We start from the raw sequence: 26,632 nt of genomic DNA on the forward strand, positions 1-26,632 counted from the left end.
TCATGGGTCTATTGCGCCTCAGGCTGAGTCGCTTGGAAGGGCAACAACTTAGCTGGATTCAATGTGGCACATCTCTTCAATGTAATATGAGGAGCCAATAATGTCAGCTCGTATCCTGTCAGACGAGCACTAGTTAAATGCTGCGTCTTTGTCTGATTCAAAAGGTCATCAACAGCATGGGGGACCAACACCAACAGCTTATGAGATAAGACTATCCCTTCACTCTGGCGTATTGACACAGCTGTCGCCGCAACTGAACAAAAACACCCAGGCAACGCTCGAGCAACAGGATCAAGCACTGCCGAGAAGTATGCACAAGGGCGCTGCTTATCACCATGCATCTGCACTAATACTGATAACGCGCATCCTTCTCTCTCATGCACATGCAATGTAAAGGGCTTTGTGTAATCAGGGGTGCCTAATACTGGTGCTGAACAAAGGGCCTGACGTAATTGGTGAAAAGCATTCTCACATTCATCCGTCCATGGAAGGGGAACTGGGGTATCCTTTGTCAACAGGCCTAACAGTGGTTTAACTATGTATGAAAACCCTAATATCCACTGTCTACAAAAGGAGGTAAGACCCAAAAAGGCTCGAACTTCTTTCTGCGTGGAGGGTACTGGTGTGTCTAAAATGGCTTGAATACGATCTGGTGTAAGTGCACGTCCCTACTTAGACAAAAGGTGACCTAAGTAGGTTACCTTTGGTCTACAATATTGCAATTTCTTTTTCGATACTTTGTGATTGTGGGATGCCAAGAAGGTAAGTAAAGACAAGGTGCACTCTTCACATTGTTCAGGGGTGTCTGCGGCCAAAAGGATGTCATCGACATATTGTATAAGCACCACACCGTCCGGTAAAACAAATGAATCCAATTGTCGTTTCAATGCCTGACTGTAAATGCTAGGGCTCTCAGTACAGCCTTGAGGAACCTTACAGAATCTGTACGATCTATTATTCAACGTGAAATCGAAAAGGTATCGGCTATCAGGATGAATAGGGATCGAAAAGAAGGCATTCTTCAAGTCTATAACAGAGAACGTTGTTGCAGTTGGTGGAACCAAAGTAAGGAGTGTTGTGATATCGGAAACCACTGGGTATTGAGGTATCACTATCTTGTTAACCTCCCTAAAATGGATAATGAATCGATGAATCCTGGTGTCAGTATCTTTCTTCAAAATCGGATAGGACTGTTGCACACGTTGTATAGGACTTCTTCAACCACCCCTACTTCAATCAAGTCCTGCACTAACTGTATGAGCACCTCCTCCCCCTCCTGTGATATCCGATACTGAGGCAGGCGTGGCAGCACAGCTCCCTCCTTTACACTGATGTGCACCAGAGGGATAATCATCTGTCCCACGTCGGTATCGGACGTGGCCCATAAAGATTCAGGCAAAGAGGCCAGTGCAGCCTCTACGGTAATCATGTACACCCTCTCCATTGATGGATAATTGTCATTTAAAATAACACGTACTCCCTCAGGGGAGCACCGTATCGTGGCCCGAAAATATTTGAGCATATCCAGGCCAACGATATTATCAGGAGTGTTTGCGGAAAGTAGGAATGGGCATGGTGCAGCAAACTAATCTACATAGAGTGCAAGAGGTTGTGACAGTGGGCTAACAGAAGGCGTTCCATCGAACCCTATTGACGTAATCGTTGAGCTAGACAGGGGAGCCTTTGGAACCAATTTTTTGGACAAAGCGCTACGAGTAGCTCCTGTGTCAATCAGTAGAGCCCAAAACATGTGCTGTAACATAAGGACCCCTCTGATCTACTGACACTTCAACTGGTTCCTTACCCCATCCTACGCAATCCTATGCATACTGTGAATTGTGCTGCTCGGAGGTGCATAGTCAGACATTTGATACTGATTCCGTCGATCAAAAACATTAGACCCATCTCGGGGTCGTACATTAGAATCAAATCTAGCTCAGTCATTCATGTTGTTTCTAGGGCCTGAAAAGTTTCCTCTACCCCTCATAGACCCCTGCCCACGCTCCTGTCGCTGAGCACGCAACAACGGGCACTCATTCACCCAATGGCCTCTCTGTCTACAATACCCACATTGATCCCGGGCCAAATCAGTACGGCCCGAAGGAGAGTTAGGAAAATTCCTGCCACCCCGATCATTACCTCTACGAGGCGGTCCATATACTTGCGCTAACATAACCTTCATTTTCAGATCTTTAGATTTCTTTTCCTCACTACCCTTTGCTTCTAATTCCTGACGCTCGTAATACTGAACCATTGTCAGGAGGGATGCTGGTGTCGAAGTCGTCCAAGACCTTTCACTCGCTTTTAATCGAGCTGCTATACTTGGCAATAAATTTGAAACATATTTATCAACAAAAAGGTGTCGGCCTGTGTCGTCCGTGAGCGACGGACCACTAAAATCATGAAATGTTTCTTCAAATCGTGTGAAGAAATCTGAAATGGATTCATCTACTTTCTGTTTACATGACGCTAACATAGTCCAATCAATCTTTTTAGGGGGGATAAGCATTTTCAATTTAGCTACAATAGCAGCAGGAAGGTCTAAAATCGACTGAGGCGGCTTCTGTGCTGGTTTCCTCTCCCTGACCTCATCCTCAAGGTCCGCCCATCAAGCTTTAAATGCCTGAAGGTCATCAACATTTCGTATTGATCTCCACATATCTGGGGGTAATATAAGCCCAAAGAATAGGTCAATATCGGCCAGAGTCATGGTACAAGAATTCAAAGCCCCCTCAACTTCCTCGTAAAAGGCTGCGGGATTCTTTCGAGGATCAGGTAAGGCTGCCTTCAATGCCATAACATCTGCCCTATTCCAAGGAGTAGAAACCCAATTATAGATAAAATACCCTTGAGCATCAGGAGTCCCTCTATCCGAACTAGTACCCGCTCCTTTAGGAGGAACATATAAAGGCGCCCCCACCCGCATTGGTTTAGCATGCACTGCACCGATCTTATCTGAATAAAAGACGGATGACTGCTTCCCGCCGCCAGTCGGATTCAATTGTTCCTCGCCAGCTTTCCATTTCCGTGCTTCGTCCTGTAGCCAAAACATTTCATCCCGTAAAGCAATTAGCCGTCGGATTGCATCGGGTACCTGGGGAAAAAGAAAAAGACCTTTACGCAGATCCTTTGCATCAGTTATCACATCCGCTGGTTCTAGAACATCGAAATATTTCCGAAAGGCTGACACTATTTCATTAGAAAGATAATCAGTAAAGTATAATTTCTCCCTATCTTCCCATGACTCTAGCTCTGCCAACAAACCAGCGAGAGTAATAGAATCCTTATTAACCCGATGAGCAATCTTACAAAGCTCGGTCATACGGTCGGTCGATAACATAGACCGCGTATCCACTTTCTGTCCGGGCGGTCTAGAATCTTGATATCCTCCACTCGGGGCAGACGGACCAGCGTACGGGGTGGTGAGTGATCCAATAACGAAAAATCATCATCCGATTTATTAAGGACAGGATAAAGAGGCTGTCGAACAGGGTACTGGCCAGATATTTGCAACAGACATTATTTCTCCTGCATCTCTTCTAATTATTTTGCTTCGCGTTTTTTCGCCTCATGCGCCTTCTCACGCTCACTCTTTAGTTGCTCTTTCTCAATCAGTGCTTGCTCATGCATCTCCCGCTCTCGCACCTCTTTCACCCACATTCGTATACATTCAAACATATCTTGCCTCACTCGCCGCTTACACATACATTGCTCTTCATACTCAATCTTCCTCAAATCAAACGATCCATACATAGTCCATCGCAATTCAGGATCCTTCTTTGTATATTTCCGCCACAATGTGCTGTACATTATGTGGGAAAGACCAATTTGACATACATATCTCTATATATTGTAATTAAATGGCACTTAAAACATTGCGCCGCTCAAATTCACAGGTCAGGAGAAATATCCCCACATTGCCTGCCTATATGGGTTGCAACTCATATATACATCCACAGACTCAATAATATGACTAGTCACTATCAAACAATCAATCAAATTAGTTGGGGCAAGCGTATAAAACTGCCTTGCCAAACAAGACTATCAAAGGCTCGGAGCAAGCATCGTACAACGATTCTTACCAATCAAGAGCGTCCAGATTCCAACTGCCAAGTTCCAAATTCGCCCAAACGGCCACTACGCTGCAAACCGACAGTAGAGGTCTCAGTCGATGACCGGCGCCACCCAGATGGTCAGATCGGAAGGGAAGAAAGAATACCTCAGGATGCCAGGACTAAAGGCGCCGCTGGCAGTGATCATGTTCCCGGCAAGGTTCCAATCCTTCGTCACGCCCAGTCCTTGGAGCATCCGAGTCGCCGATGAGCCCCACGTGACGGGCGCCAATTGATGAGTACAGGCCTCAGCAAGGCCTGCGAGTGCGAAAAGGGTTCGCCCTTCTGTACGCAAAGTCCTCAGACTACATAAGAAATTGGCACGGAAACTGGAAATACAAAAACATAGTTTAATAAACCTTTAAAGGTGGTACTACAGCCCACACAACACTCTACAGTATTGTACAAGGTAGCACACAGAACTCGGACATGCGGTCCCCTTTTATACACAAAGAAGGGGCTCATAAGTGGGCGGTTACAACTCAGAAAGCATGATTTACAGCCATATATGGACATTTCTCAAACATGATCGACACATGGGTGGAGTTAACGGTTCATGGAACCCCTCGAATGCACATTCAAATCCCCTCTTAGCAAGAACAGATGTTACACGTACTGGGCATGCGCTAAACAAGCTGGAACTATTTATAGCCTGTTGCTGGGCAAACTCCAGGGGTGACGGTCAGTGAAGTAGGACTGGCCTCGTGGCGAGCACATGGCGGAATGTAGCCTACAAGATGGACGCTGGAAAACGAGATGGAGTCCGGCCGTACTTCCAAGTATGAGCGAGAAAACTATAACAAAGACACAATAGCATGTCTTTAGCGAATGCTTAACATTATCGCTGTTTTATTTACAACAACAGGAGAAAGGAACATGAGACAACATGATGTTGGCCCTGTAAGAGAAATATTAGTTAGCTTCAGATAAGCTAAAGAATATCTGATTCATGATAAGCATTACTATTTCATAAGATGAAACAAAAAAAGATAATATATCATTCTAACAAATTCTGTCAAAATCTGAAGAGAAGTAAAAAAGAGAGAAGAGAGAGAAAAGCCAAACACATAAACATTATTTTGACAAATAAAAAGATGCAGTAACGTCCATAATTCCCACCCGATGAGTTGCAAGAAAGTCTCCTAAGCAAGAAGAACCCTCATGGGTTGTCGCCTTGCTAATATATGTGGCTCTGACTTAAGAAGTCTCTTGGTCAGTCTGCAGTGCTTTTAGAATGGTCCAGAGAGAGGAAAAGATCTCGCTCAGCCCAAGAGATATGCTTGATTTTTCTGGCAGCTGAGATGATCTGCATTAATTCTGTGTACTCCAGAAAATACAGAATGGCTCCTTGAGGATTTTTAGAGGTGACCGGAACTTAGGACGAATGACTTAGTCTATGTTCCCACTGTATACTAAGTAGAGGGCCTTCAGGTTATTTCAAGATCTGTGGTATGAATGTTTTGAAAAAAAAAATTAGTTCCTTCTGTACCTTCATGTTGACCATAAATGTGAAGATTAATAATTATATTGCAGTCTTTAACCCCTTTAAGTAGGGTGATTACCTGCTCTTGAAGTGTCGTAATTTGACAATGATCAGGTTAGCGTTTAGCTCTGCTACACAAACTTCTTCTTATCTTGACCACCTTTGCGGAGACCATTTTGTATTTCTGGCTTCCATTTTCATGAACATGCTGCCTCGTGGTCAGCATGCCCTTTTGTCTTTCCTCTGTACCATTGACCATTTAACTTGCCCAGCAACAGGCTATTTTTAGTACTGGTCAAGCATGCACATGCATAGTCAAACCCTTTTTATTAGTGGACGGTCATCACTTAGGAATGTTCCCCCCAAACTGACCGGTGGTGCTAAAACTCCTCTCATAAACTGGCTGTGTTCCAGAAATGTCCTTATATGAACCTAAACTGAGTGTTCCGCCTACTCTTTTTATTACTGTAAAACTGTACAAAAGAGGTCATGCACCGATGTTCGGTGTGATACTTCTTGCATTGCCGAAGGGTGCTGTAGGAATGTACCACCACCCCATGGGGTCTTAATAAAATTGTCTTTTGCATTTCCAGTTTCCGTGCCAACTTCTATGTTACAGTGTTATGGAGTTTTTGCAGAGTATGTAGATCTGAGGAAACCCAATACCACAAATTGGCGACCACGAAGGGACTCATCGGCGACTCGGATGCCCGAAGGAGAGGTTGTGACGAAGGATTGGAAACTCGCCATTGGACGCGTACGCTGCCACTGAGTGACCCGAGTCTTGGCACCCACGGTATTTTTTCCTTTTCTTCTTATCTGACCTTCCAGGTGGCACCGGTCCTCGACTGAGATCCTGATCGGTTGGGTTGTCGTACAGTGCCTGTTTGGCTGATTCGAGTAAAGAACTTGGCAGCTGGAACCTGGATATTTGAGAACTTGGTAAGCTTTTGATTGGTAAGATAGTCTACTGACACTTACTGTGGCTTTTTGGATTTGTTTGAGTTAGCTAACATTTGGATCTATGATTTGAGTATATGAGGAGTGCACCTCACATAGGCAGGCAGTGTAGAGATATTTCTCTGACTTTGTATTTGTTTGAATGGCACACCATGTGTAAAACATATTAAGTGCCATTTAATGTAATATCGCGTTTTTGTGATATTTTGACATGCCTGTTTTAAGCACACTTCGAGGAATGTGCTGTCTTGGAAAGGGTACCAATTATCGATTAAATGAATCTCAGCCGGCTCCCCCAGAGGGGACACCTAATCGTGAAATGTATATTAAATTTGGCCTTCCCTCTATTATGTATAGTACATTGTGGCATAAATACACAAAGGCCGATCATGAATTGCAATGGCCACTACATGGGTCGTTTGATTTGCGAAAGGTTCAATGTGTGGAGCAATGTTTGTTTCAGCGTAGGTCTAGACAGGATATGTTTGATTGTGTATGTATGTGGGAGAAAGCGGTGCGTGAGCGAATGAAGCGTGAACAAGCCTTGGCTGACAAAGAGCAGCGAAAGGCTGCTCGTGATAAAGCTTTACATCTGCAGGAAAAAGAGTTGCAGGAAAAGAAAAAGATGGAAATACGGGAACGTAATTTGCAAGTTAATGGTCAATTTACTATTCGGCGTCCTCTTTATCCTGTCCTTACTAATGAATCTGATCATTTTTCATTGCTAGACCGTTGCCCGCCTCCGCACGTTTCACCTACGGCTCCGAACGAGGAATTGGATGAAGACGATCAAGAGGATAGTCGTACCAGGCTAAGTGTTGATCGGGCTGCGGAATTGCGTGGGTTTGCTCGAAAACTTAATCTTAAATCTATAACTATTTGAGAGATTGATGACCATATGCGTAAGTGGTCCGAGAGAGAACGGTTGTATTTTCTGAGTCATTTTGGAGACGAAGTTGTAGAACGGTTTAGAAAATATTCACCTGAGTTGGAACCAAAGGATGTATCAGTTGGTCGTGAGAATTTGCGTAAAGGTATTTTTGTTCTTACAGATGCGGATTCGTTTTTTCAACGATTGGTCCATCTACGGGATAAGGCATCAGAATTGCGGGTGGCGAGAAAAGTATCAGACGCGGCTGCGCCTGGATCGACAGAGTTATCCAAAGAGTGTCCTATCTTTGGAGCAGATAAGAGTTCTACAGTTCATATTATGCCTATGCGAGAAGCTGCACCTTTATATGTCCCTCCTAAAGGGCAAGGTACAGATGATGATAAAATGTCCGTGAATGCCAAGGGTTATTTTATATATAATTGGGTTTACACGCCGTGGAATAGAACAGATGTTATGGCACTTAAGACTGCTTTGCCTGACCCCCGTAAAAAATCCAGCAGCTTTCTATGAAGGAGTGGAAAGGGCTATTTCTTCGTGTGTTATGACATTTGTTGATATTGATCTTTTCTTCGGGTTAATATTGCCTCCTGATAAGTGGAGGGCGATTCGTAAGTTTGATGATCGAGCGATTCTGGGTGCAGATTGGAAAGAGTTAGCTCAAGCTGATTTGGAAAGGGAGCCCGCGTGCAAGCCACGCCAATTAATATTAGATCTTCCGGGGGCTATTTTGAATAAATAAAAAACGCTTGTTCCCCTTAAGAAGATTGATTGGACTATGTTAGCCTCGTGCAAACAGAAACCGGATGAATCGGTTTCTGACTTCTTTTCACGTTTTGAGGAAGCATTCCATGATTACAGTGGGCAATTATTAACAGAGGACACGGGCAGGCATTTGTTCGTTGACTAGTATGTGGCTAATCTCCTACCGGAGATTGCAAAACGTTTAAAGACTAGTGAAAGTTCCTGGACCACGGCGACCCCTGCTTCTTTATTGACTATGGCTCAGTATTATGAACGACAGGAATTGGAGGCTAAGGAAAGTAGTGATAAGAAAGTGAAGGAGTTGAAGACGAAGGTGATGTTGGCTCAGGTTTACGCTACACAGCTGAGAGGGAATGATAGGGGTAGACGTGGATCGTATGGTACGTCTTCCGTTCGTTCCAATATTTCTGAGGACCAGTGTACATACTGTAAACAGTTGGGACATTGGGCTTCAGACTGTCCGGTGCTTCGAGAACAGCGTAATCAGCGTGGTCGAGGAAGTGGAAGGACGCGGATTAGTTATTCAGGGTCAAGGGGTGGAGCGAATGATCGTGGTAGGTTTGAAGCGAGGGGTCGTGGCCAGGCTGATTATAATACTTTTGATCGACGGAATCAGTATCAGATAGCTGAGGGTGAGTTTACTGAGCACCAGGATTCTGTACATGCATAGGATTGCGTAGCATGGGGTGTGGAATCGGTTGAAGTACCAGTAGATCAAAGGGGTCCATATGTATCAGCGCATGTTTTGGGTTCTACTGATCAGTTTCTGGTCGATACAGGAGCTACTCGCAGTGCTCTGTCCAAACACTTGGTTCCAAGGGCTCCCCTGTCTGGCGAAATAATTACATCGATAGGGTTCGATGGAACACCCTCTCTTAGCCCATTGTCACAACCCCTTACAGTTCACATTGACAAATTTGCTGCCCCATGTCCTTTTTTGTTGTCACCAAATACTCCAGATAATATCATGGGGCTGGATATGCTTAAATATTTTTGAGCAACTATACGCTGTGCTCCTGAAGGGGTGCAGGTTATTTTGAATGAGAATTACCCAGATGTAGTGAGATTGTGCCTCATGCAAGAGACCTTGGCGTTAGCCTCTCTTCCAAAAACGTTATGGGCTACTTCGGACACAGATGTGGGACAGATCATTATCCCTCCTATACGTATCACTGTAAAGGAGGGAGCGTCTTTGCCTCGTGTACCGCAGTATACAATTTCTAGGGAAGGTGAAATTGCGTTAATGCATGTTGTACATGACTTGATTATTGCAGGCGTGGTGGAAGAAGTCCCCTATAATGTCTGTAACAGCCCTATTCTTCCGATTTTAAAGAAAGATACAGACACTAAAATCTATCGTTTCATTATTGATTTGAGAGAGATTAATAAGATAGTGGTGCCGCAGTACCCGGGGGTGTCTGATATTACCACCTTACTTACTTTGATTCCGCCCACAGCCACTACGTTTACTGTTATCAATTTGAAGAATGCTTTCTTCTCGATCCCCATCCATCCTGATAGCAGATATTTGTTTGGCTTCACATTAAATAACAAATCATATAGATTTTGTCGAGTTCCTCAAGGTTACACTGAAAGCCCTAGCATGACAGCTTGATTCCTTTGATTTACAGTCTGGAGTGGCTCTCATTCAATATGATGATGACATCTTACTTGCAGCAGACATGCAGGAACAATGTGAAGAGAGTAGCCTTTCCCTGCTTTCTTTTCTTGCCCAGAATAATCACAAAGTCTCTAGGAAAAAGCTACAATATTGTAGACCAAAGGTGACCTACCTCGGTCATCTTTTGTCTAAGGAGGGACGTGCATTCACATCTGACCGAATTCAAGCAATCTTAGATACACCAGTCCCTCGCACTCAGAAAGATGTTTGTGCTTTCATAGGTTTAACGTCTTTTTGTATACAGTGGATAATGGGGTTCTCACACATTATAAAACCTTTGTTAGCATTATTGTCCAAAACTAAGCCGATCCCCATTGAATGGACGGATGAATGTCAGAATGCTTTTGAGCAATTGAGACAAGCCCTTTGTTCTGCACCAGTGCTAGGTACACCAGATTACACAAAGATTTGTACATTATATGTACACTTAAAAGTTGGGTGTGCATTGTCATTCTTAGCACAGACACACAGGGATAAACAGAGACCTTGTGCGTACTTCTCAGCAGTACTTGATCCTGTAGCACGAGGATTACCTGGGTGTTTTCGAGCAGTTGCAGCAACAGCAGTGGCTATACGACAGAGTGAGGGAATAGTTTTGTCACACAAATTGTTAGTGTTAGTTCCCCATGCGGTAGACGCTCTGCTAAACCAAACAAAAACCCAGTATCTAACTAGTGCACGTTTAACAGGATATGAGTTAACACTGTTGGCGCCACATATTACACTGAAGAGATGTGCCACTTTGAACCCTGCTACTTTATTGCCATATCCAGTTGGTGAGACCCAGGAGGAAGAACACCATGATTGTATTTTCCTGACTGAAGAACAAACAAAGGGTCGTATCGACTTACAGGATACGCCACTTCCAGAGGTAGATGGGGAACTGTGGGTTGATGGATCGTGTTTAAGGTTGCCAGATGGTACCACTTTTGCAGCCTATGCGATCACAACACTTAAGACAGTGGTAGAAACAGAACGAATACCACAAAAATCGGCCCAAGCAGCTGAACTGATAGCCTTAACAAAAGCATGTGAATTAAGTGCTGGTTTATGTGTGAACATCTACACTGATAGCCGGTATGCCTTTGGAGTAGCGCACAATTTTGGCCTACTCTGGAGGGAGCGAGGGTTTTTGACTTCACAGGGAGTGCACATTATGCATGGAGAATTAGTACGTGATCTCCTGAATGCGCTATTGTACCCAAAGAAAGTAGCGATAATCAAATGCAGTGCACATAAGAAAGTGACAGACAAAGTAGGACAAGGAAACGCTTTTGCAGATCGTATAGCGAGGGAAACTGATATGTTACAAAATGTCTCCCCGATGTATGTGGTGAAATCACAGGCGGAGCGATGGCATGATGCTAGAGAGGAGATCTTAGACATTTAGAAATCAGCGTCTGAAGCAGAACTTGCAACCTGGGCAACGGAGGGAGTGTTGGATGATGAGGGTTGCTGGAGGAGCAAGGATATGGAGAGATGGAAATTGCCTGCCACTTACTTGCAAGGAATGGTTCAAATGACGCATGGATTGGCACATGTTGGAGCTCTTGCAATTACTAAATTGCTTACACGCGTTTGGGAACATCCCGAGATTGCCAATACAGCCAATAGACTAGTGCAGACCTGTCTGATATGCTTACAGTACAATCCTGCTAAAGGGACTCATACTCCGAAAGGAGGGTTTGTTCCTCCTACTGGACCATTCGAAGTACTACAAATGGATTATATCAAGCATGAGCGTTGCAACAATCTTAAGTATGTCCTAGTGGTGGTGTGTGCTTTCAGTAAATGGATTGAGGCCTTCCCCACGAAGGATAATACAGCGTTAACGACAGCCAAGGTCCTGCTCAAAGAGTACTTCCCACGCTATGGTGTTTGTAAATTTTTGTGGAGTGATAATGGTCCTCATTTTGTCGGGAAAATAGTGGAGTACGTCCTGAAAGGATTGGGGATTCAGCAAAAGTTTCACACTGTATTCCACCTGCAGTCAGCAGGTCTGGTAGAAAGGTATAATGCTACTCTGAAGTTGAAGCTAGCAAAGATCGTGGCATCTACGTCTTTGAAATGGCCGGATGCCCTGCCTCTAGCATTATTATCTATTAGATCAGTACCACATTTCCGAACTGGCCTCACACCTTATGAAGTGGTGTTTGGAAGGCCTATGAATATATGGTGGGTTCCTAAGCCTCGTTTACTACATGATGTGCCTTGTATAATGATGAACAATTATTTGGCACGATTAACAAATGATTTACTCTCTATTCATCAACAGGTTCGAGAAGCACTCCCCGACAATTCCATTGGAGAGGCTCATAATCTTCGTCCTGGGGATTATGTTCTGATCCGAGCATTTGAAAGAACCAGCAGCTTGGAGCCGAGGTGGCGTGGCCCTGAGCAAGTGTTGCTGGCCACTCGAACGGCCGTGCGAGTCACAAACAAGAAGTGGTGGGTGCATTCTACTCATTGTCGTCGTGTCTCTCCAGATCTGGTGAACCCCACTGTGCTGTCTGATTATCGAGACATACTGGATGCAGAGAAGAGCCCAGCTACTACGTCTACTGAATCGGAAGGAGCCTTCCCGGACCACACTGTTTCTGGTGGAGAAAGATACAATCTACGGCCAAGGAGAGCAGTTTTTTTGTGCGAGACTGGTTGAGTTACCGCACTGAGGTTTGTGAAAACGGAAGCCGAGAAAATCAAGGGGGGGGGATCAGTTCTGTCCAGTGTAGCGACACCCGTCTTGAATTTCGGAGAAGAAACCAGCGGCTACCTCGGAGCTCAGCACTCACATTTTTATTAGTTTTGTTTTGAGACTTTTTGTACTTTGAACTATGGCACCTACTATGATGAGAAATAAGAGAATTCTTGGTGCCGTGCTTTTTGTTACGATCATAGTGGTAATAGCAGTAATGGCTTGGGTTGTAGAACGATTGGTTCCGGCAAGAGAATATTTTTTGCCTACTACCCCAATTCCATCTGAACATTTTCATTTCACTTTACCTTATCATGAAGAAAGACATAGACAGACTTATTTAAACAATAGTTCCATTCAAATTCTACATCACACCCATAATATGATGAACACTTCGAACTGTTGGGTATGTGGAATGTTGCCTGGACATCAAAAGAAAGGAGGCACCTCACTTATTCCTCTTCCGTTCTCTCACAAGGATTCATGCAATGCTTGGTATACTCTTCTGTTTACTTTGAGATTGCCAACAAAAGGTGGACTGCTTTTCCGACTGAATAAAGTTTGTTAAAACGACAGAGATGGTTACCCGCAAGCAGAAGGAACCAAATTTGAGTGGGAAGAATATCGACCAGATAATGTGTCGTTGCCTCGTGTTTACACTAATCAAAGACGTACAAATATGTTTCGTTTACATGTGATTACAGTTATTGATACCAAAGCTGATCTATGTGTCCGAAATAAAGGTACTATCCCGGTAGGGAGAAGTGAATGTAATACTACTCTCACCTTTGACACGCCAAATGGTATTGCCTTTGTAGCTTCACAAAATACTTACTTCATTTGTGGAAATAAAGGTTATCACCGTCTTCCTATTGGATGGTTAGGAACATGTCACATATCCTTTGTATTACCCCCTGTATTTATTGCCCCTCCCATGTATCATAATGATTTTGTATTATATCATGATGTTATATTAAATAGAGTGAAGAGAACATTAGCAATTGATTAGATTGACCAAACAGACACCTCCCTGCAACAATATGTCGATTTTAATTTAGGCCTCTTTTCATTTGTTGGTGCTGCCCTAAATAGCAGAAAAATAAGACGGCTAACACGTGTTGCAGAAGCTGTTGCTAATGAAACCGTTTTTGCATTAGGGACTTTGACTGAGGAACTTCAAATTACCAGAATTGTAACGCTCCAGAACCGTATGGTTCTAGATGTAGTGTTAGCTGATCGTGGGGGTGCATGCCGCATTATCGGCAGTATTTGTTGTGTGCACGTTACTGATAATTCGCCTTCTGTGTATGATGCTATTTCTAAATTGCATAAATAGCTGCTGAAACACATCCTGAAAACGGTACATGGACATTCTCAAACTGGTTCTGGACTTTGTTCAGCACTTGGGGTTGGAAACTATTAACTATTCTATGTATAATAATCGGGGTACGCTTCTTCCTTTGCTTATGTATTCAATGTGGCCCTATGTTATGTTCTATGTGTATTACTGCTTGTATACCATCCAAATGAGCCATTGCTAAGAATGAGCAAATGATTAATAGAGAAATAACGAATATTATGCAGATTAATACTGATGACGAGTATCCTGATTACGTCCATTATGAGGTAGCTTCGGCTAAACGCTAAAAGGGTCGTCTGTCGTAATTTGACAATGATCCGGTTAGTGTTTAGCTCAGCTACACGAACTTCTTCTTATCTTGACCACCTTTGCGGAGGCCATTTTGTATTTCTGGCTTCCATTTTCATGAACATGCTGCCTCTTGGTCAGCATGCCCTTTTGTCCTTCCTCTGTACCATTGACCATCTAACTTGCCCAGCAACAGGCTATTTTTAGTACTGGTCAAGCTTGCACATGCGTAGTCAAACCCTTTGTATTAGTGGATGGTCATCGCTTAGGAATGTTCCCCCCAAACTGACCGGTGGTGCTAAAACTCCTCCCATAAACTGGCTGTGTTCTAGAAATGTCCTTATATGTACCTAAACTGAGCAAATGTGTTCCGCCTACTCTTTTTATTACTGTAAAACTGTACAAAAGAGGTCACGCACCGATGTTCGGTGTGATACTTCTTGCATTGCCGAAGGGTGCTGTTGGAATGTACCACCACCCCATGGGGTCTTAATAAACTTGTCTTTTGCATTTCCAGTTTCCGTGCCAACTTCTATGTTACGGTGTTATGGAGTTTTTGCAGAGTATGTAGATCTGAGGAAACCCAATACCACAATTACCTGCTCTTGAAGGGAATTTACTTTAGAGGGAGTGTCTTTGAAGTCAGAGATTTGTTTTGCTACATTGGATACTCCTTCTAACATAAGAGTCCACCTGTCTGTAAAATTCTGTAATTTGACATTAGTTTGTTCCATGAAGGGGCATAAATCTAGTTTTTTCTCCAATATTATTTCAAAAGAAGCATTAGGTGGAGCCTTAGTAGGTGATGGCAGGTCTATCCTAAGTCTTTTAATTGATGCTTTACCAGTGTTGGATTGTCAAGCACTTATGGGTGGAGCCGAGGAAGAAAAGGCATTGGGACCTTTTTGCATCGAAGAATCATCCATTTTGATAGACTTTAAGGGTGCAGGAGAATGCTTAAAAAGTCTGTCTGTTAGATTTCAGGAAGATATTTTAGATTTTTTAGTCTACCCAGTGCTAGTATCACAAAATTCACCTATCTACCCCTACAGCTCAGAAATTCAGAGACACATTAAAACTTTTAGTTTGCATAAATGAAGTATTTCATTTGAAGAAGATGCTTAAAGGTCCTAATGATTTCAGTTATTAAGTGCTATCAAGTGGCACAGATATAAGCATCAAAAATACCTTGCTGGTTGAAATGCGCTCATATGACCACAGTCATGCTGACACAGAAGCGGGAACGAAATAGCAAGAATGTGTGAGGGGGAAAGACGTTACTGTGTCTATCTATAAGTACCTCATCAAGAAAAATAAATAATTTATGAAGAAGACAGTTTGCTGAAAGTGAAGGTAATATAGTTGAAGAGGATGTGAAGTTTCCTCAAAACTTGCCATAGCACAGAAATTACATAAAAACGTTACCTCCAATTAACAAGCACCAGCGTTTAATTATATAGTGTAATTGAAAGAAGAATGTTTGCTAAAACGCATTCATTAGTACTCCTGTGATGTTCACCGTGCATCTCTCCAGAACAGGCACAAAATGGCAGTCACGTGTGAATGAAACAGAGACGTGTGGCTGTCAATTGAGTAATTTATTTTCACACTCCCAAGTTATGAAAATGCTAAATGCTGCATCCTCCTTGCTTCAGAAGTGTTGATGCAACCTTGGAGCCTCAGTGGTGTTCTCTGACTCCAAGCCACTCCCCAGGTATATATCATTTAATTTTGACCTAAATGGAAGATTTTTCAATGTGCCTCTCTACTAAAGATATCCTTGTGCATGCCACAGCTAACTATAAAGTGATCATCTTGGTGGATTTAAATGCACACTGCTGGCAAAGCTATTCCTAAGTTCATGAGCAGTTTGAAGCAAATTGTTCCGTCTCTGCCAAACCATGGGGCTAAAACTGTACAGTCACAATATTTACCCACATTCAATTGAGACATAACATTATAACACAAGGTTAGAGAAACAGAACTACTTTCTTTGTCACTGGAAGCCTGAACAGTTTCCCGAGGTTGCATGATATTATTTCAATGAGAATTTGAATTCCTCATTATAGTAGTAGCACCTCAAATGCACTGAGAATTTAGACTGCAGCCACTTCTGTTCCATGACATTTATAATCTTTAAAATAAATCAGAAAGAAACACGTTTTCTCTGTGACATAACAACGAAAAGGAATGGTGGTCTGTAAATATGTCTTGTGTATTTGAACATCAGTTATAAAAATGCCTTCCAAACAATTATGCTGAATACCTGTTTTGAGTTCACCTCACATGTGAAGCGTGTAAGCTGAAATGCTGTTGATCTTTCATCTCTTTCCGTTGACATGTAATTCTTATGGCACATATTCGTAACATTAATGAAAATTCTTATTTGCTAGAAGAGACTTTATCTTCCAAGGTTGCAAGATCCACCATTTCTAGCCTCCATTGTGCTTATTTGAATTGATGATCTTTCGACTTTTGTTTAGGTTGACTACAGTATGGTACTAATTGATATAGGTTCTGGGTGCTTGGTCTGCAAACAGTATGAATCATCAAATGGGGTGTTCAGTTATCGAAGAACAAAGGAAAATACCCTTCATAACCAATCATCACTAGGTTCATTGAGTAACAATAACATTATTTGGAGGTGCAATAATTTTTGGTACTGTAGCAAGGTGAATGGCAATCTCTTTTCATGTGGTAAATGTGTACCCTCTGATAACCAAAGGTTTGGGGAAGAAAGAGCTAAACAGTCTATTTTAAAGCTCTTTGACGCTCTTATAGCTAGTTGTCACAATTGCTTATTATTATTTGGTGGGGGTAATGTCAAGCAACAAAACAATAATCAATTTGGCTTTTCGGAATGGCTTACAAGTGTAAGAGTGAATTCTACTGCAATTTCAAATATGAAGATTAATCTGATACATAATCATTTTTCTGTCCGGAAGCTTCAGTGCAGGCATGGCAAACAGCATCAACAGGGTCTCACTGTGGAGCTGCAACCGCTAGGACTCCACATTTTGGCAGCATGTTTCCCGCAAGTCCAGGTCCAAAAAGGACTTCAATAACTTAGAGAGAGATGATATTTTATAGGCTTAAATTCAGTGTGTTAGTCACTGACCCATTGCCAATCAGAGTCAGTGTTTCCTCCAAAATCAAATGGTCCAGCCAATCGCATTGGACTACAGTTTTTCCTTCCTAAGAAAGTAGTCTCAAAGCCCTTCCCCCAAAAATGCAATTCATTAGTCACTTCCAAAATGGAAATAACAGGCATACCTTCCAGATGGCTGTTCTGGAGGGAAATCTAGTATATTCTCTCCAGTCAGCCCTAGGAAGCACAGAATTGAAGAAGACGAAGAAGTGGAGGATGTAGTTGTCCTGTGTGAATCATCCACCATCCTCCATGTGGCAATCATGATTCTTGAAATGGTAAATAAACACAAATAGGATTGGATATCGTGAACAATATGTGCATCAGCAGTGTTTGCAAAACGCTTACTATATGTGCAATTTACAAACAACACAGTTAAAAATTACAAAACAACTGCTCATATTTTTCATAAACATCTCAAATATATCACAGCTAAACAACGCAAAGAGACCTGTACATATCTCAACCTTCTGGTCCTAATTTACACACAGTGGCAAGTATGCATTTCAAATGCATGCATCTCTGCATCTCTGCACCCCAAAAACCATAAATACACCACCACCAGCCGTGACTTGTGCAGCTGCAATCAAATGGGGTTACCCTCTTGAGGATCAGGGACCTCACAAACTGTTGCAAAATAAGCAGACAGAGAGGGCATCTTTCTGAAGAAAGGAAATATTACAGGGATTTTACATAAGGATAGTTTGTGGAGGACTTTCATCCTTGCAGCATGTTATACCATGGCTAGACTAGCTGTGAATCGGAGTGCATACCTGAAGAACAACCGGCAGGCAGGCGACTGGCAAATGCATAGAACAGCAATCTTGAGTGGCTTTTGAACCTAATGGCACACCGTGAGTACTATTTTCACATAGACAACCACCCAATAAATGCAGCCGGTATCTTGTATGACTTTTGTACATGGGGTTATACCTCCGGTACAATTTTTCATGCGGACAATTCCTTAAACTTGAGTTGCATAGATGAGCACTTTCACTTACTACATTTGAAATTAGTTATGCAAATGTGCCTCTCCCTTACATAAAGTTCCATGCTGATCACTCTGGGGCTTAACATGTTTGAGGGAGAAAAGTATGTCCACCAGTTTTTCTGTGTCGGTGCTTCACGGCAGGATGTTTTGCACTACATTTAAAATTCCATGTGCGGCAAGACTCAGGACTTGCATGCACTCAGCAGCTCAGTAACATGCACGTTTTTATCACCTGAAATAATGTACTCGCCACTCTTCTTTAATTAACCGATGAGTGCGGATCCTCCATACTGCAGTGCTGCACTGATGCAACAGCGAAAAAGCACGTAGCTTCACAGAGAGGCACAACCACCAGTGGGGAATGTGAGCTCATTAGAATGTTAAGGACAAAAAAAACAATGATCTACACTCCCTATCTTTATGTATTGTTGGTATAATCTCTGCAAGGAAACTAAAGACATCTCTAGAGCCTTGCGTAAAAAAAAGATGTGTTCCAACTGTAATACCTTGCCCATTTACAGAAGGGTGAAGATTCCACAGAACACTGAAGAACAGCGAAGCATTTTGTTAGGTGATATAAGGAATTTCTACACAAAAAAATTGCATGGGATTGTAAAATGTATCACCGTATCATGTTTTGACTTCGCAACGTGATTTATTTAGCTTTCGAAACGTGATAGGTCACCTGCTCTTGCCAGTTCAGTGCTTTCTGTCGTATCTCACACTTCAATGTACGTTGTTATTTTAGCTTCAATGAGTTTGACCGAGAGGGGGTAATATTAATGCTTATAAAGGAGCTGCGCTCCTCTGGAATTCCTTCCCAGGCAGGAATACAAAGTATATTACCTGTTTTTTTTTTACTCTTTTTATTGAAAATATATAAAGAGACCACAGCACTTTTGAAGAGATGAGCAACACAATATACAGCAACAATACACAAATTGTAAATCGTCGAGGACATCACACAAAATAAATCTCGCATTTGGACTCAAGAGGATAGGTCTTCATCTTCAATGGGTATCAAAGGTGCTTCACAGATGTCGCCTCTGTATGAGTTCCATGCACCGAAATAGCGGACCACTTTTTTGGCCAACCCAGTGCAATATATACATTCTTCTCTCGAAACATGCTCCAGACAATGTTTTGTTTCCAGTGGATCAGTGTGGGAGGTGTATCAGATTCCCACGGTTGCGCTATGTCCTGTTTAGCTGCCGATAGACCCAGAGTTACCCAGGTCCTCTCGGAGGTGGTGAGGTCAGTAGGCTCCCAAATGTTAAGGATGCAGCACTTCACCTCAGGGTGTATGTGTTTGTTGAAGACAGACCTAACGGTGTGGTGTATCGCTTGCCAAAACCCCTGAATACGGTCACTGTCCCAAAGGATGTGCATAAATGTGCCCACTGTCCACATCCCCTACGACACTCACCCCTACCCCCTTCACATGTGCACCATTTGTGGTCCGGTGACGTAGGTCTATGGAAGATCTTCAGCTGGACTAGTCGTAATCGAGCGAATATACCCACCTCCCGGGGGGACGCTACCACCTCCCACCATTCATCCTCATCTATTTCAAGGCGCCCAAGTGTTTAGAGAGGTTCAGGGGTATTATGTAGGAGCTTCTTATAAGTAAGGGAGACTGCCTTTTCCGGGAAGTAGCCATCCAGGAGTCTATCCTCCAGCGGGGAGGAGTCAGGGAGTGAGGTGCCCTTCAGTATAGGGCATGACGGATCTGTAGATAGCGAAAAACCTCTGAGTCTGCCCTTTCAAATCATTGTTGTAATGTTGAAAACTGCACCACGTCTCCCTTGGACCAGAGATCACCTATTAGTGAGATGCCAATTAAATCCCATCTATGAAAACCTTTGAGGTCTGCAGCTGGCCGAGTTCTGCCGAGTCCCACAATGGGGTGGCGAGAGTTAGCCTACCGCACCAGCCCATGCTTTCATGAACGTCATGCCAGATCCGTACGGCATGCTTGGTTGGGCCAGTAAGCGAGAGTTTTTCCATGGGGGAGTAAAGTGCACCACCAAAGGTTCCGCCTGGCAGCAGCCATCTATCCGTGGCATAACCTGGATCATGAGGGCCGTGATAGGTGGCTTGGGTAATGGCTGCCAGCTGAGTGGCCCAGTAATATTTCTTTATGCCCGGGAGGCTAATGCCTCCATTCAAACCAGTTGAGGACCAGTTTCTTGTGTGCTATACGGGGTCTCCTGTTCCAGATTAGTTCCCTTTGGAGACTCTTTAAAATAACTACTGGCACTTGGTTGGGTGCGTTTTGCAGCGCATACAGGAAGCGGGGCATTTCCATCATTTTAAATAATGCTGCCCGTCCCAGGAGCGAAAGAGGGAGCATCTTCCAAGTAACAATGTCTCTCTGCAGCCTCTGTAGGGATGGGCGCAAATTCCTCTCAATATGCAACTTAGGGTCAGTAGTAACAAATATTCCCAGGTAGCGAAATCCACCCTGCGCAATCTGAATGGGGCAATCATCGAATAAACAAGGGGATGGGCCCTTGAGCACATAAAAAAAGGATTTGTCCCAATTGATTGAGAACCCTAAATACTGCCCAAATACCTCAAAGATGTTGAGGACACCCCTGAGTGATCCGTGGGAAGATGCTAAAAAAAGAAGTATGTCATCTGCATATAGTGAGATGCGATCTTCCCAGTACGCAGACCACCTAATTCCTCGTATGACGGGGTCCTGTCGGAGCCAGGCCGCCAGGGGCTCAAGGGACAACACGTATAATAATGGTGACAACAGACACCCTTGGCGAGTGCCCCAGCTAAGTGCAAAGGCCGCTGAGCGCTTGTTATTCAGTACTACCTGTGCCTGTGGTGCCGTGTATAGGAGTCTTACCCAGGAGATAAAAAGAGGGCCGAAACCCAGCTTTTCGAGCACTGCAATGAGATATGACCATTCTACAGTGTCGAATGCCAATGAGGATCCAAAGAAAGTACAATGGCATCTTCCCTGTATTGTGTCAATTCTATCCATCACGCCATGCGCTCGCCGCAAATTTAGGGCCGTATTCCACTGGGGCATAAAACACAACTGATCAACATATACCAGACCATTTATAAACTTTATTAATCTAGTTGCAAGCAATTTGGCGAGGATTTTGGGTTCCGCATTGAGAAAGGAGAAGGGCGTATAGACAGAGCAGAGATCCCTAGGTTTGCCTTCTTTGTGGATGGCTACCAGAGAAGCCAAACGCTGGTCCGGTGGGAGAGTGCCTATGTTTCTACTGTCCTCGTACATTGCCTTCAGATGAGGGGAAAGCAAGTCTGGGACATTTTGTATAGTTCAATGGGGAGGCAATTGGGGTCTGTGGCTTTCCCTGATTTAAGACTCCGAATGGCCTGTGCTATCTCTGCAGTCATTATAGGGCTGTCTAAGTATAGAAGGTCATCAGGGGATTTGATATCTCGCCGGAGGTCCCTAGAGTCTTCCACCTCCAAGGGTGATGTGGAGCTGTAAATTGTATGAAAGTGCTCTGCAAATGTCTCTGCTATTGCCATTGGGTCCCTAATTATGCTGCCTCTATTTCCCCTCAACTCGGAGACCAGTCTGCTTGCTTTTTCCTTATTGTCAAGCCATGCGATCAATTTGCCAGCCTTGTCGCTCCACTCATATATCCTACCCTCTCTTTGCATGCCCTATTCCTTGGCCTTATCCGTCACCAGGTGTTTATATTCTTCCCTTTTGAGGTGTAAGATGTGAAGTTTATCTGGAGACAGAACCCCGTCAGAAAGCCTCTCCAGGTCCAATATGTCAGATTCTATTTTTTCCAATTCCCTATGCTTCTCTTTCTTAGTCCCAGCTATAAGTGATATGGGGTTGCCCCATACAACTGATTTAAAAGCGTCCCATAGACCCTGAGGGGAGTCGACAGAACCCTGATTTTCCTGAAAATACAACCAGATAGATTTTGAGAGTTCTTTCCTGACTTATGAGATTTGTAGATACCATGGGTTTATAGGCGCAATACCCCCAGTCTGTAGGTCCCCCAACCCCATTTTCCCAATAGGGGAAAAGATCCGAGATAGGTGCTTGACCTCCCGGATATACCTCATTTGCGTGGCGGGAGTAAGCACATAGTCAATGCGAGAGAAGCTCTGTGGGCGTGCAAGAAAAAGGTGTGTTGTATAGTGGTGGGGTGGAGTGTCCTCCATGTGTCTATCAGCCACCGGGAGTCCCAAAAGTCAGGCAGCCAACGGTTTAAGGAAGTCAAGTCTCTTGGGGGTGCGAGTCCAGGGAGCCCGAGACTACCACATCAAAATCCCCACCAACTAAGAGGAGACCCTCAGGGAGGCCCAAGAGCAGCAACCCAAGATTAGTAAATGTTGTGTGCTGGAGACCCGGGGGGACGTAGACTGAAATTAAATTTAAGATGTATCCCTCCCATCGTCCCGTAACAGCAACGTATCTACCTCCATCATCAGTTCGTGTATGTTGTAAAGTAAAGGGGCAAGTACTTTTGGATACCCACCCCCTTGAGCTAGTGGTAAAGCCCTCGTGGGCGATCATTATATGGCCCCATTGATTGAGGGCCCTGCAGGTTAGTCCCTTCAAGTGGGTCTCCTGAAGGAGCACCACATCCAGGGAGTGTTGTTTAAGGTATTGAAGGACCAGTGTACATTTTAGCCTATCTCCGTGTTCATTAACATTCCAGCTAAGTAATTTTAATTGTGTGGACATGTGTGTGGTTACGGTCCAGGTGCATTGAATGCAGAATATCCAGCTACCTATCTCAACTAACAAACAAATAATACGAAGATGAAAAACCCTTCGAAACATTACCACACCCCAACCCTCGGCCCCCCTCCCTGCAAATCTGCATTCTGAGCCCCCAACTGCCCAAATTAAACAACTGCGCAGAGTGCCTGTCACCCAACCAGCAAACCTTAAAATAGATAACTTGGAGGGATTAATCGCCTCCGCATCCCGCCCAAATATCAAGATATCTGGTCTAGATCATGTCCTCCTCTGGAGCACTCCCATGTCCGAAGGTCCCTCAGTGAGAGTACACCCCGTCGAGGTGCAGGGAGTGAAGACACCAGACTCTGGTAACTCGGCAATCACCCTCCACTCCGTCCGATGAAAGGGAAAGAAAAGCATCTTACCAGGTCGGTGCAGCCTCTCAAATATTACCTGTTTTAATTGTATTAAGGAACCTGCAAACTTCAGTTCCAATTAATCTGTGTTGTAGCTGCATAAACTAAAGCTGGATGAATTAATTTTTTGTCTGCGGTATGTGGGTGTAGATGTGACATAAATCTGCAAGTTCTTCATCATTGGTATCAGCCTAGCATGGAAAAATAAAGGGGGTGAACTGAATTCAATAAGTTTGCAGTGGCCTACAGGATGCGGGAAAATGACAGGTTCATGTGATTTGTGGGTAGTCGCGAATGAACCATTTTGACTGGCTGCCATCAAACAATCAGTTTGGACCTGATGTATGAAAAAAGATTAAAAGGTTAAAGGAGTTTCGGCAATAGGACCTTTCTGAGTGGCTGTTAGCAGCCAGTTATAATCCACCTGAGCACCATCAGCTTCCTGGGAAGTGTTCTTAGTCCCCCGGAGGTCTGAGCAGCCCAAAAATAGTTTTTCAAGGCTTCCCATGGAGTGTTTATTCATTACCATACCACATCGTTGGAGACTTCAAAAAGTCAAATTTTGCCTGTTTGACGTTTCGCTGAGGCTTTCCTTTCAGAATTAGAAAGAAGTTTGTAATTACATTTTCAAGCTAGGTCTAAAACAACTAAGATTTTAAATGGCTCCCTTACAAAATCGTGGGAGGTTAAGCGGGGGTGAGGCTGGTATGTATTTCAGACCCGGCCTTATTTACCCAATACATAAGCAATTTGGGGACTGCTCTATCAATTTCTAGCAAGGACACCCCTAGAGCATGTTCTAAACTCATCCCTGCTCTTTTGTATGCTGATCATGCAGTCTTACTTGCTAGAACACCAATAGGGCTGCAACGACTTGTAAATACTTTTAGTACTTTTATGGTTTCCCTCGACCTTTCTATTAATTTTTCAAAGTCCCCTATAATGTCTACTGGTAATACAAAGAGTGACAAGGTTACACTTATATGTAAAGGTGGGGAATTGACTAATGTCCTTTTCTGGGTATTGTATTCGATGAAAAGGGGTCATGGGTGTCACAGCGAACACTTAAGAAAAATACCCTGTCTAGAGCAGCAGGAGCAAGAATGGATTTTGCTGGGAGACTGGGTAGCACACCCATACGACCGCTATTTAAGGTTTACAAGAAATGTGTCCCAATGGCAACATATGATTTCAAGGTTCAATCTTCAAGAGGCTGAAAATAAATGCCTGCGGAAACATTTAGCTGTACCCCCCAGTATCCCCTCTTTCAAGGTGCACGTAGAATTAGGGTAGGGATATATTTCAGATTGCATAGCAGTGACCCCCATAAGATAGTCTCAGGCTAGTCAGGGCCATAGAGATGCCCTGGTTAAGTTGTATCTCTCAGCAGTTAGCGAAACTAGGCCGCCCTGAGCTTTTAACTCATCCCAGACAGATGCACCCTGGAGGGTTGAAAGATATTAAAAGACAATTTCTAACCAGGAGGGTGGTGGAAAGGGAAAACAGGGAATTTATTAAACCCACAATAAGACAATATATAATATTCCGTCCAGGGATCTCAGATGAACCCTTTTGGTGTTTATTAAAAATCCACACCATTGCTTTCTTTTAATGAGATTTAAGTTAAATTATATTCATTGGTGTCTCACGGTCCCCAAGGGTTTTTCTAAGCCAGGGACCCTGAAGCCCTGCACTTGTGATGATTTTTGCATTTTATGTTTTTTGTGATTTTTATATAGTGATCTCCAGACAAAATTCATCCTACCACTTTTAAAAAATTGCTATTTTGCACAAGTGGGACCTGCTTTGATACATCTGCCAATGCTGTCTTCACCTTAGATATGTTATGGGGTTGTGAGTTTCTTAGCAGGGGCCTTACGGCAAACGAAATGTTTTGATTAGGCACTGAACCGAGACTGAAACGTATTATTTTAGGAAGTATTGTTTTTTAATTTTTTGTTAGTACTGTACAAAATGCACTTTATCTAGGTCTATGACAGTACTGTTGCCATGTTGTGATAAATCAAATTTACATAAGGGTTTAGAAATTGACTTACAGCAATTGTATCTGACATACTGGCCCTCCCCTTTTATTTATGTATTGCATAGGTAATCTGTTTCTTTTTGTAATGTGTGAATGTGCTTTGATGTCCAAAATGTGTCTGAATAAAGTTATTATTGACTGACTGAACCAAGACTTATGAAATAATTTTTGCACAAATGCACGTTTTTAAAATATTTCACATATTATTTCATTTTTTTCATACTGGTCTTGTTAGAGAGATCAATAGTTTTATGAATTGAATGCTTTACAGGTATGTATTTTATTAAATTGTATTAATTAGAAGCAGCTACCAGCATTTGATACGAGAAGCAATATACTCAAAAGGTGCACTGCAGTTCATATAAATACGTGGTATGCATTTGTATTTTGTATTCAGTGCATTACCTAATTTCAGTCCAATGAGCTACAGACTCTGGTGTTGAAACGCCACCAGTCCCTCTGCTGATTGAAATGCAAAAGAAAAAAATGTAATATCCAGAATTGATAGAAATAGAAGGGCAGTAACTGAATTCAGAAAATCTCTTCCACAATAAGAAAGGAGACCACATTTGCAGTTGAGCCTTTCTAGATGGTTTTGTAAAGATTTATTGGGACCTGGGAGCAATCTGCAGACTACTAAATTGGCATTTGAGGAGTGTCACAAACAATAATGTACTACATCTTGCACTACAACATACAGGTGTCCAAAAGCTATTACAGTCCGAGAAGTGCACTAAAATTGTATGAAAGTAATAGCTTGGTTTGTATGTGACTGGTAACTAGAATGCTTCTCTTATCGTTTTATCTATTTTCTGCCACCAGTTCAACCTTTATTGCAATAAAAGTCCAGCCATTCCAGAAATGTAATTCCCTGCTTCCAATTCAACACCGACGTCTTTTAGTAATAAGTCAGAGATACAATAATTGCACGTTGAACCTGCATGATCCCTTGAAACTTTGCATGTAGTAATTATGATGTTTCAAAATGGAAAAATGGCGTGGATACAGTTGAATGCTATCTACTGAATCTCAGAATCTTTGGTATTAAATACAATTTTGTAAGAGAAGGTGTTACCTATAAACATTTTGTTACAAGAA

The sequence above is a fragment of the Lissotriton vulgaris genome, chromosome 10, assembly GCF_964263255.1.
Source record: "Lissotriton vulgaris chromosome 10, aLisVul1.2, whole genome shotgun sequence".
Taxonomy (NCBI): Eukaryota; Metazoa; Chordata; class Amphibia; order Caudata; family Salamandridae; genus Lissotriton; species Lissotriton vulgaris.